At 66.8% G+C, this 6600-nt stretch overlaps 1 protein-coding gene across 6 annotated transcripts in view; it reads right to left on the bottom strand.

The window, feature by feature from the left end:
* The window catches only part of APBA2 (amyloid beta precursor protein binding family A member 2), a 121439-nt gene that overhangs the window by 114229 nt on the left and 610 nt on the right, over positions 1-6600 (bottom strand). Inside the window, exon 1 of one of the 6 annotated variants that reach the window (XM_039853447.1) lies at positions 6391-6567. The exons of 1 other annotated variant lie outside the window; for it this stretch is intronic. The gene's annotated coding sequence lies outside the window, so the exon portion shown is untranslated. Of the gene's footprint in view, positions 1-6032; positions 6112-6390; positions 6568-6600 lie in introns of those variants that run through there. 4 more of the 6 variants (XM_039853446.1, XM_039853439.1, XM_039853445.1 and 1 more) reach the window with 4 other exon arrangements.

The following is a 6600-nucleotide window of genomic DNA, read 5'->3' as shown; positions in this document are numbered from 1 at the left end:
GCAACCTCCTGCTCGCTGGCACGGCCCTCCCCAGCGCCCGGGGGCAGAGGAAGGCCCCAGGTGGCACCGTCATCGTCACCGTCCCCGTGCTCACACGCAGAGTGAGGCCCGTCGAGTGGGGGCTGGGCGCCAGGCCTAGCCCGCTGCCGTTTCCCGCAGGAACAGCCCCCACAGCACCGACTCAGCCATCACGGTGACCAGTCACGCCAAGTGGGCAGCGCTGGGAACCGTGGCCGGGATCCGCCACCCAGCAGTCAGCTGCCAGGCTTCACCGTTCCCAGCCAGGACCAGCTAGAGAGCCCAAGGCCGTGCCCGGTGTCCGAGGCCTGGCAGGCAGGGTAGGGAGAAACACCCCCTCGCCCCCAGCCCCAGGACGGGCACGCCAGGGGAACGACGAGGCGGGGTACGGGGCTGCACCTTCAGGGCCCGGCACCCGTTTCTGTTCCATAAGCCGTCCCACGTGACGGTGACAATCAGCGACGCAGAGCTCTGTAAATGATGTAAAGCAGCGAACACAGAAGGACACACACGCCACACGGACCCGACGCCGCCCGGAACCAAACACGCAGATGTGTCCCCCGCTCCTCCCTCGCGGAGACTCAGCGGCCCCCGAGGAAGGACACTCGCCCCGTGCGCCCTTCTTAGGGGTCAAGTCCAGCTCTGAGCAGTGACACTGGCCGCCCGGCTTTCTAGAGCTTCCGATTGCCAACGCAGGCTCTGCTCCACTCGGCGCCGCCCGGGCCAGCTGTCACCAGCTCCGGACAATATGGACGGATGTTACAGCACGTGGCCCAGTCGTTACGGCAAACGGCCGAGCCACGTAACTGCGTTTTGGGAGAACGAAGCGCCCACTTGCCGCCAGAGGGACCCCAGAGAGCGCCATCCCTAAGCGCACGCGCTCACTCGATGAACAGGTCTCCTGTTTCCGAAGCAATAGATTTTTCCACGGCAACTGAGAACGAACCCAACCGAGGAAAACTATACACTACTTTTCCTATTCAACGAATGATACACAAAACGGGTCAGAGATTCATTCCTGCACGGAGCTGCCTTGCTAGGGACTCAAGTCCACGAATGTAAAACCAATCAAACGAGAACGCGTGCGTGCGTGTGCGTGTGTGTGTGCGTGTGCGCGTGTGTGCACGCGTGCGCATGCCCCGAGAACCCTAAATGCCAATGCTGCCCGACTCCTCGTTGACTCTCTACGAATAGAAGTTGTTCGGAACGAGGACCCGAGCATTGCAGAGCCCGGCGTCCGTTCGCACAGTCGAGTCTAGGGACAGGCAGCGCAAAGAACCCACATCATAGTTCCAGGTGCCAGAAGGAAAACACCCCACAGACCCGCCAACGGCGTCCGCTGTTCCGGACGGCGAGCGCCCGAGCCCCCTTGCTGTCCGTCCCCAGGAAGGGCCCCCGGCTCTTCTGTGACAAGTCTGTCACTCTTCACGGCCACCAGCGCTCACGGCCACTGGTCGCCAGCCACCAGATTCTCTAGGCGCACGTTGAAAATTAACCCCTGTACGCGTCACGCGAGTGGTCATGAGCCCACCTAGTTTAAAAACAAACTTGATGCAAACGGGGCCTTGGGCGGGGGCGTACGGGGCGGGGGGTGCGGGGTCGGGGAGAGAATCAGGGGGCGTGAGCCTCGCTCTGCTCAACGCAGGCGGCCGGAACCCCAGCTCCGCCCTGCAGAAGCCGCATTCTCTGTCCTCCGGGACAAGTCACAGCTGCCGGGTTCTCAGCCTCCTGGCTGCCAAGAGAAGAAAACAGATCCGTCTCTCGGCCTTGGTGGGAAATTATGTAAAACAGCAAACACAGGGGGCCGGAACTCGCCTCCAGACGCTGATTATTCCAGCCGGTTCCGCCACCAGAAACCTTTCGACGCTGGAGAGCTTCGATTTCCAGAAAGGCACAAGATGCAAATGTGTTCGCAGTCGGGAGATGCAGACATCTCAACACACGGTTCTCCTCTCTTTAACGTGCATCCTTCAAACACGGAACGACAGCACCTTCCAGTAGGACAGCGCTCTACAGTCTACGCGCTGCTCACTACATTCTCTTACCAGGCTGTAGCCGAAAGCGGCAAATCTGACCCCTGAGCTAGGAGAGGCCACACGGGCGGCGACGGAGAACACGCCACCCGGCCATCGTCACAGCACGACCCCGCTTCAGTTCCGTACTGCGTCTCATTCGTGCCTCGAAACGACCGTGGCGGGAGGTACGTGTGACCGCAGATGCCGAGAAAGGCCAGTGACGTGTCTAAGGACCCAGGGTGAGCGGTCGAACCGAGCCGTCCCCAGATCCCCGTCTCATAAACCGCCACGCGGGGCGCGGCCGAGAGGCCCGGACGGGGGAGGCTGCGGGAAGGAGGGGCTGGCAAACGGGGCCGGGCAGAGCTGCCGGAGCCTCAAGGCTCCGGGCCTGACAGAAGGTACCAGCCAAGTTTAGAAACATCCAGATGGAGGAGGAAGGGAACCTGGGCAAGCGGGCGCCTCGTTCCCAGTGCTCCGTGCCCAGGTGGCGGCAGGGGTAACGCAGAGCTGGCTCTGGCATGGGGACGGCCCCACTAGACCATCCGGATGACCGAAAATCCAAGGGACTCTCCGCGAAGCATCGCGGTGCCCGCTCTCTGGGCTGGACCGCGTTCCTCAACCATGCTGTCTCCCGACCTAGGTGACAAATGACCGACGCACACGGTTCCCCAGCTGCTTCCTGCCTGCCCACGGATCTAGGAAAGGTTCCAGGCCTGGGAAGCCAGGGTTCCACTCCTGGGATTTCATTCGCTCGCTCTCCCGGCAAGCGGCACTGGCGTCTACGAGGCGTCAGGCACCGTTTGAGCCGCCAGGGACACGGGTGACAGAGTCCTGACGTTGGAGTGGGAAGAGACAGACGATAAATGAAGGGGACGTAAATAAAGCAGAAACATGAAGCAGAGTTAATAAGAGGGGGGACGTGATGCTGGGCAGGGAGCCGGCATATAAACCGGGGACCGAAGTTAAGTGACACGGCAAGCCAGGTGGACATCTGGACCGAGCATGTGCCAGGACAGGGAACAGGAGGTACAAAGGCCCTGAGGCAGGCGTGAGCCTGGCATATTTGAGGACCAGGAAATAAGAGGCAAGGGCCCACATTCAGTTGGGATCAACAGGACGGACATGAGGGCCCTGGGCCAAGGTGGCAGGTGGGGACGGGGCAGAGACAGCCCAGGGCAAGCCGGGCAGTGAGCCTGTCCGCCCGGAGCCTGGACAGCTTGGACGGATCGTGGCTGGGAGCAAGGGACGGAACTTGAGAAAATCAGGCCAAGGGTGTGGGTGTGCAGCGGGCACCGGGGAGCCACTGAGGGCTCGAGCAAGGGACACCAGACCTGGCATGGGCCCAACCTGCCAAGGGTCAGCCCCACAGCCCAACCTGAAGAACCCCACGGCTGGCACAGAAACCCTAACGCACACGGCAACAGCATCGCACCAATACGTACGGCTCCCAAACAGACATGGGAATCTCGAGCCCCAAAGAGAGAGCCTCGCTGTGACCTTGAGGTCACTGTCCTCTGTGGGCTCCCTCGTGCATCCGAGAGGGCCCTGGGGGAGAAGGGAGGACAGGGAGGGGGGACAAGACAGCTGACTCCGCCTGTGCCAGCAGGCTGCCCGAGACACCAGCTGGACCCAACCCAGGGGGTGGGCGGGGCCTCGGGCACAGGGCCCCGGGCCAGAAATCCGCCCCTCGGGCACACAGCCTGACCAGCCACTGGCACCTGGGCAGTCATCTCCAACGTGCCCTATGTCAGGGATCGAGCTGCACGCCAGCCAGTGCCTCCACCGCCCCATCTCTCACGGCCGCCCAGCGAGATCGGAGTGTGCCCCCAAAGCCGTCTCCCCTCCCTCCGCTCCTCTGAGGCCGGGCTGCACGGCAGTTATTCCAGAAGGCCCGCGAGGCCGGGTGGCGATGTGTCCCGGGCTCCGTGCCCACCGGCCCCTGCCCTCTCGGCCTGCCCCCTACCACAGAGGCTTCTCCGGGTCATCAGATGTGGCATCGCCGGAGGCTCTCACCTGTCGAGTTATCGGCTCAGGTGTGCGGGCCTGAGGACAGGGAGGACCTGGGGAGGGGGTGAGGCCTGGAGGGGGCGTGCTGTGCCTCCAGGCTCTGTCCCCACTGTCCGCCCAGACAGGCCTCACAGCCGCCCCGACCGAACAGAGCCCAGCCTGATGTGTTTTTCCTCTGCGTTCCTCGGCTGTGTCTCGGAAAAGTCCAGGTGTGTCAGCGCTGCCTGTCAGCTTCCAGGGTGTGACCGGTGTCTTCCACAATCACCTCATCTTTCTACCCGGCATTTCTTCGCTCAGCCGCCAAACTGGATTATTGACGCGCTTCCATGTCACGATCCGGCCCCACCGATTATTCCTACGAAACTAATGTTTCGTGACCGTGTTGAAGGGTTAGAAGTACTCAAGGGACCGTCGTGCAAACGAGTTAAGAAGCCACAGCTTGGGCCTGGGGTGCCCGAGACAGCACGCGAGGCGGAAGAGAGCAAGGGGTGACTGTCGCCTGCTCAGCCCCACTTGCGTTCGCGCACGCACATGCATGCGCGCGCACGCACACGCACACGCACACGCACACGCACACGCACACGCGCGCCTCTGGTTCCGCACCCACTTCTTCAGGTGCAGAGGCCCGAGGACCCTGGAGGCGGAAAGGCCGGCAGTGGGCAAGGGCGCCACTGTGCTCTCGGCAAATGACCAGGGGTCTGGAAGAGACAGGCCCCCACCGAAGACTGCGGTGCCCAACACGAGTACCGTCGCCCAGACCCGGCCCAGTTCTGGGGACCGCTCCGAGGGTCTCCCGTCACGTGCTGGTGGTGACCAGCAGGGAGGCTGCGGCCTCAGCAAGCTCTGACTCACCCACGACCGCCCTGCACACGGCCCGCAGTCCCAGCACGTTCCACATCTGTGCCGCCCTCTGCCCAGGAGACCCCCGCCCCCCGGCCACACAGAAGGCCACCAGGAGTGAGAGCACAGGCTGAGGCGTCCTGGCAGCTCAGGACTAGGGAACCAGACTGTGTCCCTTGCACAGTGGACCCTGGCCAGCAGAGGAGAAGCCCTCCGCCCGCCTCAACGCGGGGACCCCTGACCCACAGGCCTGGGCGACTGGCCACCCGTGGGCTCCGGGCACCTGCAGGACACCTGCCACGCGGACCTCGGGAGAAGTGGAAGCTTCAGGTTATTATTTATAAAACCACTGCTCCTTCTGAGAGAGAGAGAAAGAGAAAGAATATTCCCAGAAAGGGGCCGGGGGCCGCAGGGGCGCGCAAGCCGGGCCACGGAGGAACGGCGGGAATGAGACTCGGGATCGGCCACTTGTGAGCTGGCTCGGCCGCAGAGCTGCGGCGGGCCCTGAACCGCCGCGTCGGAGGAGATCCGAACAACCGAGTCCGCCTTCTGCCCCCACGGGCCGGGCGCGCCCCTTCGGCGGCCCGGGGCGAGGTCGCCCCGGCCTCGGCACACAGGCCCGCGGGGCGGGGAGCCTCGGGGTTCGCCTTGGCCGTCAGGGGCCCGGGCCCCGGCAGCTCGGCGGTGCCCGCGCGGGAAGGGTCCGCGCTGGCCCAGGGGGCCCCGCGTGGCGTGTTTAATTGAGGAGTTTCTCCCTCTGCGCCTCGTTAGAAAGGGAAAGGGGGAGGGGGCGAAGTCGGGGCCCGGCTTCCCGGGCAGCAGGGAAACCCGAAGCGCCCCCGAATTCGGGAGTTGCCTCCAGGCTCGGGGACTTAGTGCCAGCGCCCGGCGGGGCCGCGCATCGCACAGGGGACCCGAGAGGCCGGCCCTCGCCCCTCGTCCGCGCGAGGTCGCCCCTCGCCGCGGAGCCCCCCGCCCGGGACGCGCGAGCCCCCCGCGGGTCCTGGGGGCGCCGGTCCGCACGCCCGGCCCCGCAGCGCCGCCGGGTGCGGGGGGAGGCTGCGCTCCGGCCGCGGCACGCGCCCCCCTCGCCCGGCCCCCCGCCGGGTCGCGCCCCCCGGGCTGCGGCCGGGGCCCCCCCACCCCGCCTACCTGGCCCGGCGCGGGCTGCGCGGCTGCCCAGCCGCCCCCGCCCGGCTCGGTCCCGCCGCGAGGCCGCCGCCGCCGCCGCCGCCGCCCTTTGTCAGCCCGCGCCGCGCCGCCGGCGAGCCCGGGAAGCTGGATAGCGGCGGGCGCGCCCCGGACGCGGCGTGCGGCGCGCAGGGCCGCCTCGGCCGCGCACCCCGCACCCCGCACCCCGCACCGGCCTCCCCGCCGCCCCCGCCGGGACGCGGGCTCGCGGACGCGGGCGGGCCAGCCGCGCGGCAGGAAACGGGGGACAAAGATGCGGTCGCGCCCGCCCCTCCCCCCGAGCCCGCGCCGGGACCACCGGCGGGGGCGGCGGGCGCACCTGGGCCGGGTCCTGCGCGGCCGGAGCCCGGAGCCCGGGGCCTGGAAGCCGCGGCGCCCCCCACCGCCCGGGCCCTGGGGCGCACACAGGTTCCCGGGCGCGCCCTGGACCTGCCGGATCCGGAGCCCGAGGGACCGGGTCCTCCGGCGGGTGCAGCGGGCGGCTCCACCGCGCCCGCACCCGGCCCCGGCTTCGCGCTGCCCCCTGGCG

Source organism: Pteropus medius, unplaced genomic scaffold (genome assembly GCF_902729225.1).
Source record: "Pteropus medius unplaced genomic scaffold, Ma_sr-lr_union100, whole genome shotgun sequence".
Taxonomy (NCBI): Eukaryota; Metazoa; Chordata; class Mammalia; order Chiroptera; family Pteropodidae; genus Pteropus; species Pteropus medius.
The sequence above is the reverse complement of the archived record's forward strand: the minus strand, read 5'-3'. Positions and strand labels throughout refer to the sequence as shown.